The sequence below is a fragment of the Panthera tigris genome, chromosome B3 (assembly GCF_018350195.1).
Source record: "Panthera tigris isolate Pti1 chromosome B3, P.tigris_Pti1_mat1.1, whole genome shotgun sequence".
Classification (NCBI taxonomy): domain Eukaryota; kingdom Metazoa; phylum Chordata; class Mammalia; order Carnivora; family Felidae; genus Panthera; species Panthera tigris.
This window is the reverse complement of record NC_056665.1, coordinates 65,315,275-65,339,818: the sequence shown is the minus strand read 5'-3', so window position 1 is coordinate 65,339,818 and position 24,544 is coordinate 65,315,275. Positions and strand designations below refer to the sequence as shown.

General features: G+C 36.8%; 1 long non-coding RNA gene across 1 annotated transcript in view; it reads right to left on the bottom strand.

Annotated features, from left to right (window-relative positions):
* Positions 1–6,613: 6,613 nt before the first annotated feature.
* LOC122239233 overlaps positions 6,614–24,544 on the bottom strand; it is a 36,950-nt gene continuing 19,019 nt past the window's right edge. Inside the window, exons 3-4 of the long non-coding RNA XR_006218186.1 lie at positions 7,552–7,678; positions 6,614–6,824 (exon numbers count right to left, since the gene is read on the bottom strand). This is a non-coding gene — a long non-coding RNA (uncharacterized LOC122239233). The remainder of the gene's footprint in view (positions 6,825–7,551; positions 7,679–24,544) is intronic.

Genomic DNA, 24,544 nt, shown 5'->3' with positions numbered 1-24,544 from the left:
TGCCAAGCGGATGGCCTCGTCATCTGGCGCTGGTGGCCTGGGGGGCTTGCGTTTCTGGGTTCCACAGGACTAACATCCGTAGGAATAGTTTGTGGCAGGCTGCCACCCCCAGACCACTGCTCAAGCGGCCCACTGACATCCCTCCCTCCCGTCTTCCTGTGAAGAAGGTCTATTTGCTTGCCTTGAGCTTGAGCCTGAGGGGCAGGCTTCAGGCCTTCTGATGGAGGAGCTCTCCTGCTCTTGTGTGCTCAGGCAATGTGGACAGGTGCTTACGGTCTTGGCACCCTCCTCACTAGAGCTCTCTAGTATCTCACACACAGGCACTTACTCATTTGTCTGGAGCCCTGGTATTTGTGACTGCTGCCCAAGGGATACCTGTAAATCACCTGGCGCTGGTGGCCATGGGAGTTTTTGCTTGCCCATAGGACTGTATATTTTTACACTCTTTAAAAGCTGCTGTCTGAGGGTCTAGCTTCCAATCAGCCTAAATCTAGGTACTGACTGAGATTCTCCCCTTGGCACACTCTCAACTCCTGGGAGTCATTAAAAATAAAATAGGTTACCTGGACAATCACACAATTTTGAGAGATAACCAAGAACCAAGGCAGGATTGAATGAAAAGGTTCATCTCTTACAGGAGGCCCCTCCTTCAAGACTAGGAGAGACAGTTGTTTTATCAAACCCATAGAAAGGAACACAGAGTTAAGCAAATGAAGAAATAGAGGAATAAGTTCTAAACAAAAGAATAAACTAAAACCTTAGAAGAAGGCCCTCACGAAACACAGATAAGTAATTTACCTGATAAAGAGTTCAAAGCAATGGTCATAACAATGATCACTGAACTCAGCAGAAGAATGGATGAAGAGTGAGGACGTCAAAGAAGAGATCGAAAATATAAGAAGTACCAAAGAGCTGAAGAATACAATAAATGAATTGAAAAATATCCCATGCTCTTTAAGTTTCCAGTTACAAGAATGACTTACAAGGTCATTTGCTAGTGAAAAATCGTAATGTTTCTAAACATACTGCCATTTTTTTGGATCTCACATTTTCATTATTGTTTGGTGTCTGAAAAACTTAGCTTAAATCAATCCAACAATATTTTTCTAAGTACCAAAAGTAAGAGTAATTCTGAATAGGGACTGTATGAGACAGGTTTTGTTTTTGTTTTTGTTGTGTGTGTGTGTGTGTGTGTGTGTGTGTGTGTGTGTGAACACAACTATTTCATGAAACTAGTAGATATGAAACAGAGAGTCTGTAATAATATGGTATATGAGTACGTGCCAGTATGTCTGGTAAAGGCAGTGAGTGCTGAAGTCAGGCCACAGAATAAAGTCAATGTTTTTGAATTCTTCATCACAGAAAAAGTTGACCTAGAGATGGGCCCTGTGGGTACATGCAACCTGATGTTTATAGCAGCATTACCAACAATAGCCAAACTATGAAAAGAGCCCAAATGTCCATTGACTGAAGAATAGATAAAGATATAGTACATATATACAATGGAATATTCCTCGTTCACCAAAAAGAATGAAATCTTGCCATTTGCAATGATGTGCATGGAGCTAGAATGTATTATGCCAAGTGAAATAAGTCCGTTAGAGAAAGGCAAATACCATATTATTTCGCTCATATGTGGAATTTAAGACAAAAAACAGATGAACTTGGGAAAAAAGAGAGAGAGAGAGAGAGAAACCATAGGAGATTCTTAATGATAGAGAACAAACTGAAGGTTGATGGAGGGAGGTGGGTGGGGAGATGGGCTAGATGAGTGATGGTTATTAAGGAGGGCACTTGTTATGATGAGCACTGGGTATTGTATGTAAGTGATGAGCCACTGAATTCTACTCCTGAAATCAATGTTGCACTGTATGTTAACTACCTAGAATTTAAACAAATTTTAAAAAAAAAATGAGACGGGTCTTGAATAAATAGTAAAATTTGGACATTCATAGAAAAGGAGCAAAAATGCTGATTTTATTAAGCAATGTCAGACAGCATGTGGAAAAAGTACAAAATGGGAAAGCCTACCGAGATGAGTTTGCTGGTATTAGAAGCATAGTGAAGATTAGAGGGAAAGTGGAACAAGCAAAATGGCACTAGCAAAACGTGCTCCAGCTCCGTGCTTTTCTAGTACAGAGGGCTCATGCACCATCTCATTAAAATTTGGATTGTGATTTAGCAGGCTTGGTGTGGGCCTGAGATACTGCATTTCCAGCAAGCTCCTGGGTGACATCAGTGCTGCTGGTTTGCAGGTTCACTTTGAGTAGCAAGGGTCTAGAATGCATAAAAAGATTTCAAATTTGATATGATGGACAACAAAGTTTGGAAGACCAGAGAGGGGAAAATGCAGGCAGATTATGAAACTAACGAAAACAACAACAACCATAATCACCACTTATCAAATTTTTACATAAATCATCTCCAATTCATTTACTAGTCAGTTAACAGAAGCAACCACAAAGGAGTCAAGAATATCAATGTAAAAAACAGGGTTGAAGAGAGAGAGACAAGGACTTTATTAAGGCAAGATAAGTCAGAGAGGACCAAGAAAGTAATGAAGACGCAACACACAGTGGCATGCTCTGGGGTTTGCTTTGGAATACCGTATCAATATTAAAGTGTGGATGGCACGAGGTTGCCTTGATGGTCTGGAGCGGCTTTCAAGCAATCAAACAGACCTCCACCTGAGTTTGCAATGTCTTCCTTTATATACATTTTTTTTTAAAAACCAAAAACATGTTGGATTCATAAAGAAAAGTGCTGAGGTTATGTTCTTCTCTTTTGGTTGTTTGCCTGTCTCAGCCTCCCTTCCCTAGTAACTCGTTTGCTGCTGGTTTGTAATTACCTGGTATAGCAGTCTGAGTTCACATAGGGACCAGAGACTGTAAAGAATATCGTGGGATGTACATTTGTTACCTGCAGACTGAGCACTGGAATTTCAGGCTCTTGCTTTAAAAGGCAGAATACTTTGGAGTTTGTAGATAGTATAAGAAATGTGTAGAAATTTGAATCGTAAAAATGAGGAAAAACCTCTCCTAGGTCTGGTTTTGATGAGTAACTTAGCAGCTCCTTAGAAGGTTAAGAGGGTGGAGCTGGCCACCCTACTCTTTATGAAGTCAAGGGAAATGCCGGTAGTAGAGCCATCTCAGGACAGATGGATGACCTCGCTGTCAACGCTATTCAGGGGTCAGTATCCTTGGGGAAGAGGCCCTAAGGCCAGATGCCTGTAGAATATGCTCTCTGCCTCTGCTTAGCTTTCTATTGCCAAAGTATGAATTTTCAATATGTGTTTATACAGCTGCTCAAATCAAGCTTCTAGAAAATAGACACTCTAGGTAGGAAAACTCGCCTTTCAAAATTAGGAAAATATTCAGAAGTTAGCCACAGCATGTATGTTCTGCTTATCTTTAAACACTGTCCATGTCAGATGCCTGAAACTTTCAGATAAAGAGGTATGCAGGACAATGAGAAACGTATTTATCTTTTTATTTGTGTTTAAACAATTAGAAATAATTTTTACCCATTTTTATCACAAAGTTATATTATCACCTTAGAAACTATAAAATACCAATAAGTAGAAGAGGAAGTTACCACCCATAGTACCACAACTTAGTTGACGGTTTGGTGTGTGTTTTTTCCAATCTCTCTTCTGTGCATATTTTATTTGTTGTTTGACATAGTCCATATTAATTGGAATCCTGCTTTTGAAAGTTAACATTATACCAATTCTTCACGTAACAGAAGAAGCCTTCTAGGGGCTTTTCTGATGTTGAAATTATCAAGCAGTTCATCCTTGGAAGGTTAAGAGGATTAAAATAAATGGATAGTTCTATTAAGTAGAATGCACATCTAGAAAACAGCTTTTTCTTTATTGTTAAGAGTGTGTAAATGTAGTTTAAAAACTTTATAGCATTAATCTCTACTACTAGAAGACCTTTAAAAAGGGGTTGTATTGTGAGGAGGTAAGATTTTTTTTTCTTACCAATTTTTTTTCTTACAAATTCTGAATATCAGAATTTGTTTAGGAATCCAGCTACAAAATTCCAGTTAATAAAGTTAAGTCCAGGGTTTGGTGCAGATAAAAGGACCTGGGGTGATTTCTTTTTCCTCACTGACTGCCACCATGACCTTAAATTTTCTTTTTTAATTTGAACTATGCCTTATTAAAGTGAACTTTACATAAAATAAAATGCACTCACTTTATACATACAGCTTGATGAATTTTGACAAATTTCTACACTCACATAACCACTACCACAATCAAGATTTAGAACAGAACCATCCCTCCAAAAAGATCTCTTGTGCTGCTTTCCAGCCCTTCTCTTCCCACCCCCAGCCCTAGGCACCCCCCAGTCTATTTGCTAATCTGTAGATTAGATTTGCCTGTTCCAGAATTTTATATCAATGGAATCATATAGTAAATGTTCCATTGCATTTCATTTCTTTTGCTCAGTAAAATATTTTCGAGATCCATTTGTGTTGCTGTATGTATCAATGTATTCTCTTCTATTTCTAAGTAGTGTTCCCTTGTTTATGGGTGTTTCACAGTTTGTTTATCCATTCACAGGTTTGGGGACATTTAGATTGTTTCCAGAAACATTCATGTATAGCTTTTTGTAAGAATGCAAGCTTCCGTTTCTCTTGGATTTCTCTTAGGAACAGAACTGCTGTGTCTTATGATAAGTATGTTTAGCTTTGTAGGAAACTGCCAAACTATTTTCCAAAGCAGCTGTATTATTTTGCATTTCCAGCAACAATGTATCAGAGTTCCAGTTGTTCTGATTTTTCATCACCACTCAGTGCTGTCAGACACCTTAAGGGAGTGAAGTGACATCTCAATGTAGTTTTAACTTGCATTTCCCTAATGACTGATGATGTTGAGCACCTTCTCATCTTTTGTTTGACCATTTATATATTTTCGTTGGGGAAATGTCTTTTCAAATATTTTGCTCATTTTTTAAAAAATAGGCTGTTTGCTCGCCAGAGTTTCTTAAAAATAGCTTTACTGAGGTATAATTCACCTAAATAACTGCCCATATTTAAGTGTATAAATTGGTAAGTTTTGAAATATGTATACAAATGAAACAATCACTACCGTCAAAATAGTGAAAATACCCATCACTCTATTACTTCATGCTTTCTTGCTTCAACTCCATGACCCCACCTCTGCCCCTTAACCACTGGCATCCCCAACCAACCACTGATATGCTTTCTAAATTTCAAGAACTTTTCTTTTTGTTATTTTCGTGGTTGCTTTTGTTTATAATATGTATCTTTAATCACAGCCTACCTTCAAGTGGTATCCTACTACATAGTAGATGAGCTTTTTGATAGTGTACTTCTATTTCTTCTCTCCCTCGACATTATGCTATAACCACAAGTTTTACCTGTATGATGGGTTATAAACTCCACAATATAACGTTATGATTTTTGTTTAAAAATCAATTATATTTTATTTATACCCCTTTGAATTTTTAGTGGGTTTTAAATATTCATCTTTAATTAGTAACTGTCTACCTTCAAATATTCTATTACTTCCTGTGTAGTAAAAGAAACTTACAACTGTATACTCCAAATGCTTCTTGCTCCTATCTTCTGTTCTAATTTTTCATCTCTCATATTTTTGATTTGATGCGTCTTATCATTTTTGGAAAATTCTTGGCCATTGTATGTTCAAATATGTCGTCTAACTTTTTCTTTCTTCTCTAGGATTCAATAATACAAACTTTAGACTGGTCATTCTTGGATACTCTTTCTGTTCTGTTTTGATTTCACTCCTTTTTGTTTGTGTGCTTTGATTTATGAAATTTCTATTGTCCTATTTTATTTTTTTTTTAATGTTTATTTATTTTGAGAGGGAGAGCGTGTGCATGGGTAGGGGAGGGGCAGAGAGTGAGGGAGAGGGAGAATCCCAAACAGATTCCACACTGCGAGGCCAGAGCCCAATGCGAGGCCCCATCTCACAAAACGTGAGATTATTGATATAAATAACTGCACACCTTTATGGGTATAATTGGTAAGTTTTGAAATATGTATACAAATGAAACTATCACTGCAAAATAGCGAACATATCCATCCCTCTAGTACTTCATGATTTTTTGCCTGAACTCCATGCCCTGAACTAAAATCCAGAGTTAGATGCTTAAATGACTGAGCCACCCAGGCACCCCTCTATTATCCTCTTTTCAAGTTTACTGATTCTTTCCTTAGTTGTGTTGAGTCTACTTATGATCCTGTCAAAGGTATTCATCTTGTTACCATGCTTTTTATTTCTAGTATTTCATATATTTTTCCATCTATTGGCTAAAATTCTCCTAATACATTTTGTCCATCTTTTAAACTAGACCTACTGACATATTAAGAGCACTTATTTTTAATTCCCTTTCTGATAGTTTTGATATCTGCTTCATCTTGGGTCTGGTTATGCTTATTCCTTAGTCTTTTAACAGGAGATTTTTTTCTTCTAAATGTTCACATTTATGTACAACAGTAAAGACTGAAGTAAACAGAAGTTATGTCCAGAAATGGGCAAGGTTTTTCTACTAGGTCATAAATGTTGGAGTGTGTATCCAAGTAGTCAGGAGTAAGCGTTTTGTATTTGTGTGTTGTTGCTATGATCACCCTCTGTGCACAACCCATTGCAAATCTTTCTAGAATTACCTTATGTATATGGTATGGCTGGGTTACTGGAGAGTTTTCATAACATCTCTTCTCCATCTTCTGCTCTTGTCCTTCTTTGTGCCTAAGAGGCAGTTTTGTCTCCATTTTCTTGGCTTGCTTACAATGGAAAACTGAGTGCTTCCAACTCAGTGTTTCTTGGCCTAGAGGTCAGAGCAAAAGTGATTCTGTGCATCCTAGCCCAGCTTTAGTTTTAGGCATGCCATCTGTGTTTGGATCTCAGTGGGGAGCTTTCTCAGTGACCCTGCTTCTTCTCCATATGGCAGCCAAATTTTGCCATGGTGGGTGTTATGTGTGAGAATTTCCAGCCTCTCCCCAGCAATCGGGGATCACTCATGGTCTGGGTTTTCTCTCCCTTCTCCAGGAATATAGGAATTTTTCTATGCATCTGTGCCCTAAAAGCAAGAGGTGTTTTTTTTTTTTCTTTGTTCTTTTTTTTTTTTTTTTAAAGCAGTCTCCATTCCCAGTGCATGGCCCAACATGAATCTTGAACTCACGACCCTGAGATCAAGACCTGAGCTGAGATCAAGAGTCAGACAGATGCTTAACCAAATGAGCCACCCAGGTCCCCCTGGAAGCACCAGGCTTTCTGCCCTTTGCCCATTGGACTAAGAGTTTTATTCCACAGGGGAGAAGACTCTGGTGGGGCTTTGGGATTTTTCCATAGCAGTGCCTATACTACTGAGGAAGGATTTCTCTGGTCTCTTGTCCTGCCCAGTCTTTTTCCTTGGTGAGCTGTGAATGTTGGTAGAAAAGAACCTGCAAGAGGAATCCCCTTGAGTCAGCAGTTCTTAGGGATTTTATGTGCTCTTGCTACTTTACAGTGAGCCCTTAAAATTTGTTAAAAATTTTAGATGAAATCTTACTTACATGGTGCTCAGCATCTCTTCCCCACATATTCTCTTAGAACTGAGCCAGAGATCACTTCCTTTCTCTTTGGAGGGGCCTGTCTCTTCTTATATTTCAGGTTACTTGGTTGCTTTGTGATGTTAGCTCTCTGCTGGATACAAGAAAAGTGATTATTTTTTGGCTTATATGGCTTTGTTATTATTGCTGGGTGTGAACGACACTTTCAAAACCCTCTTAATACACTCCCATAGATATATGACTTTAAAATATTAATAAAATATTTTGTGTTTGGGATACACTTGATATATTTTTCCTTTTCCTTTAGAAATAAAATATTTGATATGCATAGATAGTCCCTGGTTTTATCCTCTGAGCTGCTCTGAAGCTTCTTTTTGGAAAAAAAAAAAAAGGCTATGAAATTCTAAAATATTTACTGTATGCATGATTTGGAAATGAGGAGACTTTTACTAGCCGGTATTCAACTAGCTATGGCAAGCTGGAAACATCTGGGAAATTACTAGAAGAGTAATTTATAGGCACAGAAACAATAGACTTTTGAGCCTACTAGTATTTTTTGCCTGCAAAAGTCTGAGCATTGTAATCCTGCTTTAAAATATAATACAAATTGTGTCTTTGTGAATGCAGTGGCAATGTTATACACACACACACACACACACACACATATATATATCTTAAGCTACCCTTGAAAACAAAGATGTTTACCAATGACTTTAGTGAGGTAAATCCTATGTAAATAGTTCAAGAAATAAAATTACTATGATGAATGACTTACACTTAAGAAGTAGCCATGGTAGATATGCTATATATTAACTTTTTAGTAAGTGGGATTGCTCTGAACAGTTTAAATTTGTTAGTCCTCTGATGGTGATGTGCTTGGAAAACGATTTTCTCTAATATTAGCAATTTATTCTGTTACATTATATAAGAAGTATTTTTATTATTTTTAACTACAGTAGGCCAACAGGATATTGTATAAATTATTTAATAAGATTATCTGGCAGATCTTTAGCATAATATGACCAATGTACATTTATCCTCCCTTTGCAGAAAAATAATGGGTTGATTAGTTTTGACAGTTTGACTTCTCATGTGAAGTTTTGAAGATGAAGCATTACATACATTATTTTAATCCTTTTCTAGAAGTTTATCATTGATGTAGAATAATACAATATGATGCAAATCACAGGGGAAATAAGATATGAGTTAATATAAATACATGTGTGATGGAAATATTAACTTCCAGGAATTGAAAGTGTATTCTTATTGGCATGAGAACACTTCATTTTTCCATTTTGTGGCTTTTAAACCATGAGGAACTCATAGTAAGGGAATTACCAATTTAAAAATTGGTTTGTAAAAAATAAAAAATAAAAATTGGTTTGTAGATTTTATTAATCTTGCTCTTTTTGAGGCTGCCATTAATTATTGTTAAATATTTGAATAAATTGTATTTATCATAAATTAGACTCAAGGCCTAATTATGAATTCCCATGAAGGATGCAATTAAAAATGTGAAAGGAAACAAAAACAACAGCTTAATAAAATCAGCAGAACTAATTTGCATTTCTGAGTGGATAAATAGACATTAGAAAAGGGAAAATTTTCTTTGTGATCAGATCAAAGTGAAAAAAATCAAAATTCCCTTTACAAGTGCAAAAAAATATAATTTTCACTTAGGGCATTTCTGCAGAATTCAGAGTCTATATATCAAAAATGTGTCTATAGCCACAATTCTTCTCTGGGAGTGGGACTGTGATATGATTCAATGGGCAAAATATTTATAGAATAACAAAAATGAAGTTGTCTCCTGTGTATCAAATGTCAGCAGTATCCCCTATCCCCTAATCATTGTGATAACCAAAAACAAGCAAACAAACAAAAAAACCATTCCACAAATTTGCAACGTACCCCTTGGAAGCAATACTGCTCGCTGAGATCCATAGGCTTACCGTCACGAGGCCAAAGAACTGGCAATGGCCAATATCTTCACATTTTTGAACTTGAAAAATAGATATACTAGTAGTGACTGACTTAGCAGAACTTGGAAAGCTGACCTGAAGCTGGCAGGCAGGAAAACTGATAAATCATTATATAAACAATAAATATAAAGACACTAGAATTTGTGACCATATGTCAATGTAGGGCTGAAAGCAAGATGATACACACATCTGTTTTAAGACTGGAGGCGCTGACTGAAAAACATAAGTGAGTATCTCCACCTGAACAAGACATCTCATTTCTAACTCTTGATTCCATTTGGTTTCCAAAATCCTAGCAGCCGGTACTGTACCCTCTGGTCAATGACTTACAGGATTCTTCTTAGGGACTCTCAATAGCCTACAAAGAGCTAAAGCTAATGGGGTTTACCTGATAAAGCAAATCAGTCAGATGATGATTCAGTAAAACTCTGCTTCAGTCTTACAAGCAAACCCTGTTCTGAAGCTCAGATCTTCAAATCAATTTATACAGCCCCATGCTTCGGGATGAGTGTGAAATCAAGCACCACGAGACATTTGAGGAAAGCCTTCCATGCCAAAGCTGGAGACTCAAATAAACAAACTAAAAAGGCAACCTGGGGGGGGGGGAAGAGAACTAAACTGGGGTAAGAAGACTCGAAAGAATGATCACTTGTATCCCTTACAAAATAAAATACTTCATTCCTCAAGTACATAACAGGTTGCTATAGAAAGGAAGACCAGAGACAAAAAGAGTTAATGAAAAGTAATAAAGTAAGAAGATAAAAAGTTAGAAGGGTTTTTTAGGAAGAGGGAAGATGGCGGCATAGGAGGATGCTGGGCTCACCGCTTCCTGCTGACCACTTAGATTCCACCCACATCTGCCTAAATAACCCAGAAAACCACCACAAGACTAACAGAATGGACTCTCCAGAGCCAAGCGTAGACAAGAGGCCCACGGAAGAGGGTAGGAAGGGCGGAGAGGCGGTGCGCGCTACACGGACTGGCGGGAGGGAGCCAGGGTGTTGGAGGGGCAGCCTGCCTGGCAAGGCAGAGCCCCCGAGTCTGGCTTGCAAAAGTGGAGGGGCCGGTTGGAGTGAGTTCTGACAGCCAGCGGGACTTAACATCTGGAATATTATAAGTCAACAGCTCTGCTCGGAGAGCAGGGGGGCTAGAGGACAATGGAAGGGAGAGGTGTTGAGCCCCGGAGGACAGAGCTCAGCTCAGCGGGGAACAAAGGCGCTGGGAAGCGCCATCTCCCTTGCTCATCCCCCAGCCAAAATCCCAAAGGGACCCATTTCCCTTCACAGAAATTGCTTGCACAACGCAAAGCTGTGCTTCTGTGGATCCATCCCTGTGACGGGTCTGCCTCCCCTCTGGTGCCAGTGCCGCAGGGCCCCTCCTGAAGCAGACCACCAAAGGCAAAGCGAACTGAGTCTGCCCCTCCCGCCCCTGTGCACCTTGCAGATCCACCCCGGCAAATATGCCAGATCTCATTGAAGCGGCACCACAAGCCTGGCAGTGTGCAAGTAGCCCAGACAGGGGCCACACCACTCCACAGTGAGTCCTGCCCCTGGGAGAGGGGAAGATAAGACACACACCAGTCTGACTGTGATCCCAGCGGTGGGCTGGGGGCAGACATCCGGTCTGACTGCGGCTGTGCCCACCAACGCAAGTTACTCCAGACAGCACAAAGGAAGAGCCCTGCAGTTCTGCGCCACTCCAGGGACTATCCAAAATGACAAAACGGAAGAATTCTCCTCAAAAGAAACTCCAAGAAGTAGTGACAGCTAATAAATCGATCAAAAACGATTTAAGCAATATAACAGAAAATGAATTTAAAATAATAGTCATAAAATTAATCGCTGGGCTTGAAAAAAGTATACAGAACAGAGAATCTATTGCTACAGTGATCAAGGGACTAAGAAACAGAGAAGGAGCTAAAAAATGCTGTAAATGAGCTGCAAAATAAAATGGAGGCGATCAAAGCTCAGATTGATGAGGCAGAGGAGAGAATAGGTGAATTAGAAGATAAAATTATGGAAAAAGAGGAAGCTGAGAAAAAGAGAGATAAAAAAAATCCAGGAGTATGAGGGGAGAATTAGAGAACTAAGTGACACAATTAAATGTAATAATATATGCATAATTGGGATTCCAGAGGAGGAAGAGAGAGAGAAAGTTGCTGAAGTTGTACTTGAAGAAATCATAGCTGAGAACTTCCCTGATCTGGGGAAGGAAAAAGGCATTGAAATCCAAGAGGCACAGAGAACTTCCTTCAGACGTAACTTGAATCAATCTGCACGACATATCATAGTGAAGCAAAGTACAAGGATAAAGAGAAAATTCTGAAAGCAGCTAGGGATAAACATGATATAACATATAAAGGGAGACCGATAAGACTGGTGACAGATCTCTCTACTGAAACTTGGCAGGCCAGAAAGGAATGGCAGGAAATCTTCAATGTGATGAACAGAAAAAAATATGCAGCTGAGAATCCTTTATCCAGCAAGTCTGTCATTCAGAATAGAAGGAGAGATAAAGGTCTTCCGAAACAAACAAAAACTGAAGGAATTCATCACCACTAAACCAGCCCTACAAGAGATCCTAAGGGGGATCCTGTGAGACAAAGTACCAGAGACATCACTACAAGCATGAAACCTACAGACATCACAATGACTCTAAACCCATATCTTTCTATAATAACACTGACTGTAAATGAATTAAATGCTCCAACAAAAAGACATAGGGTATCAGAATGGGTAAAAAACCAAGACCCATCTATTTGCTGTCTACAAGAGACTCATTTTAGACCTGAGGACACCTTCAGATTGAAAGTGAGGGGATGGAGAGCTATCTATCATGCTACTGGAAGTCAAAAGAAAGCTGGAGTAGCCATACCTATATCAGACAAACTAGACTTTAAATTAAAGGCTGTAACAAGAGATGAAGAAGAGCATTATATAATAATTACAGGGTCTATCCATCAGGAAGAGCTAACAATTATAAATGTCTATGCGCCCAATACGGGAGCCCCCAAATATATAAAACAATCACAAACATAAGCAACCTTATTGATAAGAATGTGGTAATTGCAGGGGACTTCAATACTCCACTTACAACATTGGATAGATCATCTAGACACAGGATCAATAAAGAAACAAGGGCCCTGAATGATACATTGGATCAGATGGACTTGACAGATATATTTAGAACTCTGCATCCCAAAGCAACAGAATATACTTTCTTCTCGAGTGCACATGGAACCTTCTCCAAGATAGATCACCTACTGGGTCACAAAACAGCCCTTCATAAGTGTCCAAGAATTGAGATCATACCATGCATACTTTCGGACCACAATGGTACGAAGCTTGAAATCAACCACAGGAAAAAGTCTGGAAAACCTCCAAAAGCATGGAGGTTAAATAACACCCTACTAAAGAATGAATGGGTCAACCAGGCAATTAGAGAAGAAATTTAAAAATATATGGAAACAAATGAAAATGAAAATACAACAATCCAAATGCTTTGGGATGCAGCGAAGGCAGTCCTGAGAGGAAAATACATTGCAATCCAGGCCTATCTCAAGAAACAAGAGAAATTCCAAATACAAAATCTAACAGCACCTAAAGGAAACAGAAGCAGAACAGCAAAGACACCCCAAACCCAGCAGAAGAAGAGAAATAATAAAGATCAGAGCAGAAATAAACAATATAGAATCTAAAAAAACTATAGAGCACATCAATGAAACCAAGAGCTGGTTTTTTGAAAAAATAAACAAAATTGATAAACCTCTAGCCAGGCTTCTCAAAAAGGAAAGGGAGATGACCCAAATAGATAAAATCATGAATGAAAATGGAATTATTACAACCAATCCCTCAGAAATATAAGCAATTATCAGGGAACACTATGCAAAATTATATGCCAACAAACTGGACAACCTGGAAGAAATGGACAAATTCCTAAACACCCACACACTTCCCAAACTCAAACAGGAAGAAATAGAAAGCTTGAAAAGACCCATAACCAGCAAAGAAATTGAATCACTTATCAAAAATCTCCCAACAAATAAGAGTTTCATCCAGGACCAGATGGCTTCCCAGGGATATTCTACCAGACATTTAAAGCAAAGATAACACCTATCCTTCTCAAGCTATTCCAAAAAATAGAAAGGGAAGGAAAACTTCCAGACTCATTCTATGAAGCCAGCATTACTTTGATTCCCAAACCAGACAGAGACCCAGTAAAAAAAAAACTACAGGCCAATATCCCTGATGAATATGGATGCAAAAATTCTCAAGAAGATACTAGCAAATCGAATTCAACAGCATATAAAAAGAATTATTCACCATGATCAAGTGGGATTCATTCCTGGGCTGCAGGGCTGGTTCAACATTCGCAAATCAATCAATATAATACATCACATTAATAAAAGAAAAGATAAGAACCATATGATCCTGTCAATCGATGCAGAAAAAGCATTTGACAAAATTCAGCATCCTTTCTTAATAAAAACCCTCGAGAAAGTCAGGATAGAAGGAACATACTTAAACATCATAAAAGCCATTTATGAAAAGCTCACAGCTAATATCATCCTCAATGGGAAAAAACTGAGCGCTTTCTCCCTGAGATCAGGAACATGACAGGGATGTCTACTCTTACCGCTGTTGTTTCACATAGTGTTGGAAGAGCTAGCATCAGCAATAAGACAACAAAAGGAAATCAAAGGCATCAAAATTGGCAAAGATGAAGTTAAGCTTTCACTTTTTGCAGATGACATGATATTATACATGGAAAATCCGACAGACTCCACCAAAAGTCTGCTAGAACTGATACATGAACTCAGCAAAGTCGCAGGATACAAAATCAATGTACAGAAATCAGTTGCATTCTTATACACTAATAATGAAGCAACAGAAAGACAAATAAAGAAACTGATGCCATTCACAATTGCACCAAGAAGCATAAAATGCCTAGGAATAAACCTAACCAAAGATGTAAAAGATCTGTATATTGAAACCTGTAGAAAGCTTATGAAGGAAATTGAAAAAGATATAAAGAAATGGAAAAACATTCCGTGCTCATGGATTGGAAGAATAAATATTGTCAAAATGTCAACACTACCCAGAGCTATCTACACATTCAATGCAATCCCAATCAAAACTGCACCAGCATTCTTCTGGAAGCTAGAACAAGCAATCCTAAAATTTGTATGGAACCACAAAAGGCCCCGAATAGCCAAAGTAATTTTGAAGAAGACCAAAGCAGGAGGCATCACAATCCCAGACTTTAGCCTCTACTACAAAGCTGTAATCATCAAGACAGCATGATATTGGCACAAAAACAGACACATAGACCAATGGAATAGAATAGAAACCCCAGAACTAGACCCAAAAAAGTATGGCCAACTAATCTTTGACAAAGCAGAAAAGAATATCCAATGGAAAAAAGACAGTCTCTTTAACAAATGGTGCTGGGAGAACTGGACAGCAATATGCAAAAGGATGAAACTAGACCACTTTCTTACACCATTCACAAAAACAAACTCAAAATGGATAAAGGACCTGAATATGAGACAGGAAACCATCAAAACCCTAGAGGAGAAAGCAGGAAAAAACCTCTCTGACCTCAGCTGCAGCAATTTCTTATTTGACACATCCCCAAAGGCAAGGGAATTAAAAGCAAAAATGAACTGTTGGAACCTCATGAAGATAAAAACCTTCTGCACAGCAAAGGAAACAATCAACAGAACTAAAAGGCAACCAACAGAATGGGAAAAGATATTTGAAAATGACATATCAGACAAAGGGCTAGTATCCAAAATCTATAAAGAGCTCACCAAACTCCACACCCAAAAAACAAATAATCCAGTGAAGAAATGGGCAGAAAACATGAATAGACATTTCTCTAAAGAAGACATCCAGATGGCCAACAGGCACATGAAAAGACGCTCAACGTCGGTCCTCATCAGGGAAATACAAATCAAAACCACACTCAGAATTCACCTTACGCCAGTCAGAGTGGCTAACATGAACAAATTAGGAGACTATAGATGCTGGCGAGGATGTGGAGAAACCTCAAAAAATTAAAAATAGACCTACCCTATGACCCAGCAATAGCACTGCTGGGTTTTACCCAAGGGATACAGGAGTGCTGATGCATAGGGGCACTTGTACCCTAATGTTTATAGCAGCACTTTCAACAATAGCCAAATTATGGAAAGAGTCTAAATGTCCATCAACTGACGAATGTTTAAAGAAATTGTGGTTTATATACACAATGGAATACTACGTGGCAATGAGAAAGAATGAAGTATGGCCTTTTGTAGCAACGTGGATGGAACTGGAGAGTGTGATGCTAAGTGAAATAAGTCATACAGAGAAAGACAGATACCATATGTTTTCACTCTTATGTGGATCCTGAGAAACTTAACAGAAGTTCATGGGGAGGGGAAGAAAAAAAAAAGAGGTTAGAGAGGGAGAGAGCCAAAGCATAAGAGACTCTTAAAAACTGAGAACAAACTGGGGGTTTATGGGGGGTGGGTGATGGGCATTGAGGAGGGTACCTTTTGGGATGAGCACTGGTGTTGTATGGAAACCAATTTGACAATAAATTTCATTAAAAAAAAGTTAGAAGATAAAGTGAAGAAGTCACCAAAAAAGAGACCTAAAATGCAAAGGGAAAAACAATCTCCCTGAAAAGATGAGAGACTTCCATCTCTTCAGCAGTTTCAGGAAGTAAGAAAGAAATGGAGAAACGAAAACAATCCAGTAAACCGTTCAAGAAGACTAGCCTGGGAGCACTGGGGTGGCTTAGCCAGTTAAGTGTCCAACTCTTGGGTTTGGCTCAGGTCATGATCTCACGGTTCGTGAGTTCAAACCCTGCATCGGACTCCGCGCTGACAGTGCAGAGCATGCTTGGGATTCTCTCCCTTTCCCTCTCTCTCTACCCCTTTCTCTCTCTCTCTCTCTCTCTCTCTTTCAATCTCTCTCTCAAAATAAATAAATAAACTTAAAAATAAAAAAGGAGACTAGCCTGAAAAGCCTTTCCTGGATTATTCTGTTGCTCTCCAGGGGAGAGCTGGGTGTCCATGGTTCCCTTTGGGCGCCTTTATTCCAGTGATGTTGCCAAGAACAAGTTAGAGGAAGTCAGTGCAACGTCCAGTCCCCATTTACTGGAGAGTTTGACAAAGAGAAGATTGTCCCTTTGAAGCCTGAAGGACCAACCCAGAAGGTTTGCGGCCATTCTGATCTCCTCAGAATCAAGCTCGGTGTGTAACAACCTTCAGGAAACAGTTAGTAAATGGCTACTGACTTGAACTATTCCATGTTAATCCTACACTGTGTCTGCCTGAGAGTGGGTCTCAAGGGGTTGTTGTCTCTGCATAGTCCTTTCTGAGACTATATTGTAAACAGAAAGAGATTTAGATTTAACATACATTTTAGGCATGGTGATAGTATTTTTCTAAATAAAAAAAGAAATTCTTCTACTTGCGGATAATTTTGTTTTCTGAATTGTAAATTTATTGTATGAAAAGTTTTACAAAGGTATACAAATTAAGTGACATTTAATTTGTTAAAAAGAATAAAATTATATTGAATTGGATATGCTCCAGAAATTGTAGGGTACCTGCAGTAGCCTTAGGTTACAAATGCAAATACATTTCATTATAATTTTGTTCTACAATCAGTGCAGCGTACATAAATAAACCGAGTAAAGCTAGATTGTGTGATAAATATCACTTTCAATCAGTGGCACCTGAGGTCCTGTATCCTTTTGGAATCTTTTAGATGGTTGAACTTTTTAGAGATGGCTTCATCGTTTGGCATCCGCCTGTGAAGATTTAGGTCTTAAGTATAAACTTCCATAACATTGGACAAGGACAGTCTACACAGTCTCTTTCAGACACACTGAGAAAGGACCATTTGTAATCATGAATAATGGGGAAAATGATTTCTTTTGGGGGAAATCTGAAAATTGAATACTTGTAAGACTATTGCTCAGAATAAAAGGTTTTCATTTTCTAATCTAATTACAAAAATGTGAATAAATTGGATAACTACAAGGCCACAATCTGTCAATTTAGAGCACTCTGACAGGACTGTATCTCAACTCGGTTTCTGACTTTCCTTTTTCTATTTGAATGTATACATCACAATTAATCAGCCTGGGTCTTTCCCCACATTTATTTATTTATTTTTTTTAATATTTAAAATATATTTTTAACGTTTATTTATTTTTGAGAAGAGAGAGACAGAGCATGAGTGGGGGAGGAGAGAGAAAGAGGGAGACACAGAATCCGAAACGGGTTCCAGGCTCCGAGCTGTCAGCACAGAGCCCGACGCGGGGCTCGAACTCACGGGCCACGAGATCATGACCTGAGCCTAAGCCTGATGCTTAACCGACTGAGCCACCCAGGTGCCCCTCCCCACATTTATTTCATGTGGCAGTGTTTATTTGCGTTCTTGGATGTGAACTAGACTTGGGAAATTGAATCCAGTTTGGGCTATGGAGCCAAGCAGACCATATCTGCCTTGATTTTTGAGATTGTAACTTTTGCCATTTCAGATGATTCTGTAGCTCAGAACACTCGGCAATTTTTCATTCATATGGCATCTTGGAGCTTTGGAAAGGAATCAAATGTTAGTATTTTCCCAATGAAATAGGATTTACTCCATTTTTCCTGCTCTACTTGTAGGTATAACTATAGTTGATTAGGCATGCCAATGCTGTTGTGAATGCAGAATTAGGTACACATTTTTTCAGCAAAAATTTGAGTTTCTGATTGCCATCCAGGTAGCTTTAAGTTTCTTAAAGTGACCCAGACTTCTGGCCTATCATCTCTTCCAAATCTCTCTACTTGTTTCCTGGCTTACCCTTTCATTTTACATTCATTCTCTGTTTCTTTGGTGCTTGGGGAATCCTCCAACAATGGTAGCACCAACTGCTGAAGAGTGAAATGTTCAGTTTAACCATGGGATTTTATTTTGTTTAATACCAAATTACGTACTGAAGATGGTGTGGTAAGTGAAATGTAGTAAGGGTAGAAGAAACTACTATCTTCGCTAATAAACACAACTCATATTTAGGGGCGCCTGGGTGGCTCAGTCATTAAAGTGTCAGACTTCAGCTCAGGTCATGATCTCGTGGTTCATGAGTTCTAGCCCTGCATCAGGCTCTGTGCTGACAGCTCAGAGCCTGGAGCCTGCTTCAGATTCTGTCTCCCTCTCTCCCTGCCCCTCTTCCACTCGTGCTCTGTCTCTCTGTCTCTGTCAAAAATAAATAAAAACATTAAAAAAATTTTTAAACACAACTCGTATTTAAAATTACTTTTAAAACACATGCTTTTCTGCAATCTTATACTGGCTTGCATTCTCTGAAGAGAATCTAATCATCCAATATGATGTATTTCCCTGATTTCTGTGGTAAATAAATACATTTTATTTAAAATGCTACCTAATGTTTCTTATCCACTTAAAATGCCATTTTTTCCCTTTATTTCTCCTCCTGAACTATTTTAAGACCTTACTATATGTAAACAACTAACTGGCACAATTTTTATCCTTGAGGAACTTACAAGGGAGTGTGGGAAAGAGAGATGAATGAAAATAACTACATGACAATACAAATTGCTAACATTTATGGAGATCTTACTATGTCCTGGACATTATATGAGGATCGCAGGGAATTTCATTTAATTCTCTGAATAACATTGCAGGCTAGGTTAATGTTGCTTTCACTATAACAGATGAGGAAATAGGTCCAGAGACTTTGGATTTTTGGCCTAGGTTGAAGAAACTACGTTTTCTGATTTCAAAGCGGAGGGATTTTTACACGATGACTCACAATCTCTCCAAAGACAGAAATGTGGACCCAAGATAATATAAATCCTAAAAGTGATGCAGATCAAATGCACTGGGATGCAGAGAAGGGATATGGCAGGTGGGGAATGTGGGATCAGAATGGATTTGTGGAGTACCTTGGAATTAAACTGAGTCTTGAATGACATCAGGGTGTTGGGATAGGGTGTGTGTGGGGTGTGTGTGTGTGTGTGTGTGTGTGTGTGTGTGTGTGCGTCTGTGTCTGTGTGCATCTTGATTTATAATTAACCTTCCTTAAAAATGGAAACACATAATCAATGTGTGACTAACATTTCCAAAGAAAGTATTAACCACCAAATATTTCAGTGTAAAAACAATTCAGTATATTTCACAAACATTTTTTAAAAAGACTTGGAAAAGAGGTCCTTTGAGGTAATAATGAAAGATCTGAAGAGGGAGTCTTTACCTTGGTGAAAAAAGGTTAAGATTTAACATGTCAAGTTTAAATTGTCATCGTAATGGGAAAAGACAGTCTACCTCTCTACTTTTAGCTCTGTACACGTTCAGTAATAAATTTAAAAATGCATACTGGAGCTCAGAAGTTGATGTTAGCAAAAATCAATTTCATTCACTTTATGCAATTTTTTGAAAAATCAAAAAATTTTGGAAAAAAGATCCAGTTTATTTAAGTCCATAAGGCTTCATAAAGACTGGGTTTACTGTTTTGCTTTTGGAGGAAGGAAAGGGAAAGTATCCGGTTATAAGATACATATATAAAATATAATATATATATATATATAGTGTTAATTATAATAATTATAACAGTATAATAATTTTAATAATAGAAAATTATATAAAATAATTATAATATAATGTTAATTATAATAATATAAAATATACCTGAAAATTCATTTAATGATGTACTATAGAAAATAATAAAAAGGTTAATTTACTAACTAGGATATTTGCTTTAAGTAACTCATTAGTGTTGTTTAATGACTTAAAAAGATCAGTACAACACAAAAGTCAAAAAACAGTGAATGATTTATATGTAATTTGGAAGCTTATGAATAATAAGAACTTGAGTAATAACCAGCTGTATCTTTTGCCAGAAGAGTAACCTGTGGTAAATTTTTAGTGTTGTATATTACCAGTATACACGAAATATAATACAATAAAATAGTATAAAGAATTATATGTCCCCATCACCCCGTAATTGTTAACCTCGTTGCCAACCTTGTTTCATTTACCCCACCCCTTTCATTTTTATTTTTGATAGAATCTTTTACAAGAAATTTCAGACATCATGTTATTTCTCTCTAAATACTTAAACATCAGGTTATTTCTCTCTAAATGCTAACAACTGAGACCTTTTATGTAGTCATAATACCATTATATACTTAACAAAGTTAACTTTTTATCACCTAATACCTAGTCCATATACAAAATTTTCAACTGTTTTAAAAATGTCTTTTTTACAGTTGGTTCATTCAGTGAGAGATTCAAACAAGGCCCAAGTAGCACAGTTTATTTGGTTTTGTCTTTTAGTCTATAACAGATCCTCCTCCCTTTTTAATGATATTTCTTTAGAAGAAATAAGGTTATTTGTCCTTTGGAATAGTCCATATTTTGGATGTGGCTGTTTAATCAAATAACTTTTTTTTTTAATGTTCATTTATTTTTGAGAGAGAGAGAGAGAGAGAGAGAGAGAGAGAGAGAGACCCCTAGTGGGGGAGGGGCACCGAGAGGGAGACAGAGAATCCAAAGTAGGCTCTGCATTGCATTATCAGTGCAAAGCCTGATGTGGGGCTTGAACTCATGAATCATGAGATCATGACCTAGCTGAAGTGAGATGCTCAACCAACTGAGCCACCCAGGCACCCCTCAAATAACTTCTTTACCTTCTACTTTCCACAAATGGTAGTAATATGTTTAGTTTATATTCAGGATAAGATGACTCATTTTAAAATTTCTTAGAAATGGCTTGCAATTGTCAGTATGTTATAGAATTATTTAGTGTCTCAGGTAAGTGAGTCTATAATTTTTACATACAGTAAAAATGAGGTATGTTTTAATATATAATAAAGTGGACAGATCCCAAGTATTCAGATTGGATGAGTTTTGACAATTCTACACTCTCATTTACCCATTATCCAAAACAAGACGTAGCACATTTTTGCCACCCCAGAAGGTTCCTTTATGCCCTTACCCAGTCATCTTCCCTTCCAGAGGCAACCATTCTCTGATTTTATTCAGCACACATTAGTTTTGCCTGTTCTTGGATTTTATATAAATGGCTTCTTTTTCTCAAGAAAACATTTTTAGGACTCATCCATATTTTCGCAGTAATTCTTACCTTTTTTTTTTTTTTTTTTTTCTGAATAGCATTCAGTTCTATAACTGTGTCTCAATTTTTTATCAATTCTTCTGAGGAACACCTGGATTGTGTACAGTTTTTGGCTACTATGAATATAGCTTCTCTAAAAATTCTTTTCTTTCAGCCTCATTGAAGGATAATTAACAAATGAAATTGTAATATATTTGAAGTGTACAAATGTGATGATTTGATATACATTTATTTACATTGTGAAAGAATGTCCACTTTTGCATTAATTAGCACATTCATCACCTTATTCATTCATTCATTCATTTATTCATTCATTCATTCAGTGAGAACACTTAAGTTCTAGTCTCTTAGCTAATTTTAATTATACAATATAGTAAACATTCTTTTTGTGGGTATGTACTTTCATCTCTCTTGAGTTAAAACCAACGTATGATCTCTAAGATATCCTTCTGGAACTTGATAAAATTTTGCCTACTCTAAGATTGCAAAGATATTCTTCCGGAAAGTTTAAAGTTCTAGCTTTTATGTTTAGGTCGAAAATCCATTTTGAATTAATTTTGGGATATGATGTGAAGGGTCCAGGGTCTTTTTTCTTCCAGATACTTGTACAGTCTTTCCAGCACCATTTGTTGAAAAAATACTGCTTTCCCCAAAGAATCTTGTGCCTTTGTTGAAAAATCAATTCTTGTTTTCATGTAAATCTATTTATATCTCCTTCCAATAATAAACTGTCATGATTAGGTTAGGTTTAGAGCAAGTCTTGAATTCAGAACGTGGAAATTCTTCAACTTAGTCTTCTCAAGGTTGTTTTAACTAATTTGCATTCCCAAATAAGTTTTAGAATCACTGTGTCAATTCCTTCAAAAAGTGTTGCTGGTACTATGTTACCCTTGTGGGACTATAGATCAATTTGGGGATAATGAATATTTAATAATATGAAGTCTCCCAATCAAGAATATAGTGTCTCTTTCCACTTATTAAGATCTTTAAATTTATTAGCAATGCTTTACAGTTTTTAAGACAGAAATAATACATATATTTGGATAAATTTATTCCAAGGAATTTGATTTTTATGCCTTTATAAATGGTGTATATTTTTTAAAATTTTGGTTTTCATTTTTTTTGGCTAGTATAGAGAAATAAAATTGCTTTTTATATTTCAACCTTATGTCTTGCAATGCATTAAATTTACTCATTAGTTCTAATAGGATCCCCCTCCCTGCCATGAATTTCTTAGGGTTTTCTATGTATTTAACCATATCATCTTGGGGGAAAAAGAATTGTTTTCTTTTTATTATCTTTCTAATATCTATGCCTTTTGTTTATTTTTCCTGTTTTATTGCACTGACTAGAACTTTCAGTAAGAACAATGTTAAAATAGTGAGAATAGACATTGGGGAGAAAGTGGTCAATCTATTGCCATTAAATTTGATGATAAGTATATGTTTTTAATAGATGTCCTTTATTATATTGAGAAAATATTCTCTTATTTTTAGTTTTCTGAGAATTTCATCATAAATAAGCATTAAATTTTGTTAAATGCTTTTTATGCACCTAAATGATTTCCCATCTTATTATGTTAATGTGATAAATTCTATTGGTTTTTGAGTATTAAATCAACTTTGCATTCCTGGTATATATGCCATTAATTATGGAATATATCACCCATTTTATATATCACTGGGTTTGGTTTATTAATGTTTCGTTGAGGATTTTTATGTACATCCAAAAGTGATTTTTATCTGCAATTTTATTTCCTTAAAATTTTTTTTTTGTAATTTCCTGGTCAAGTTTGTAATTTGAGCTATTATGGCCCCATAAAATGAGTTGGGAAATGTTTCTTTCCTTCTCCTCTATTTTGTGAATAGTTTTGTGTAAGTTTGGTATTATTTCTTCTGAAATGTTTAGTAGAATTCGCCAGTTAGACCATATAGCCCTCAAATTTGTGTATGTGTGTGTGTGTGTGGTATGTATAAAATTTTAATTCAGATTACTTCTCCTGTTTTATATAGGGCTTTTCAGATTTTCTATTTTTGTGTGTGTCAGTTTTCATAAGTTGTATTTCTCAATGTATTTCCATTTCATCAATATTCAAAATATTGGCATATAATTGCTTAAGTATCCTCTTCTTTTTCTTTTAATGACTATAGACCATGTAGCACTATTGCCTCTTTCATTCTGGACACTAGCAATTTGCGTTTTTACTCTCTCTTTTTTTCTTGGCCAATCTTGCTAGGATTTTATAAAATGTATTAATCTCTTCAAAGAACTGACATTTAAGTTGTTTAGTTGGTGTATTGTTTTATGTGTCCTATTTCATTAATTTCTGCTTTCTATTTTTTTTTAAGTAGAGGGAAGAAAATAAAAGCAGAGATTAATGAAATAGAAAACATAAAACAACACACCAACTAAACAACTTAAATGTTAGTTCAAATTAATTTGCTTTACTTTGCCCACCTTTCTGAAATAAAAGCTGAGATCATTTATTTTAAAGATTTCTTCTTCTTTTTAACATTTCGTCTTTAATCAGGAGTTCAAATCAATAAATTTCTCCCAAGCACTGACTTAGCTGCATCTTACAAATTTTTATCTATTTTATTTTCATAATTATTCAGTTTGAAATACTTTAAATTTTTTTCTAGTGGTATATTCTTTATCTCGTGGGTTATTTAGACCTGCGTACATTATTTTCCAAATAAGTTAAGATTTCCTACATATGATTTTTAATTTAATAATGTTGTAGTCAGAGAAATATTCTGTGTGATTTCATTTTCTTGACAGTTTTTAGATTTCTTTTATGACCCTGCATATGATATGTTTTGGTTATCTCATGTGCATTTCCAACAAATTAGTTTCTCAGAGTTGTTGGATGG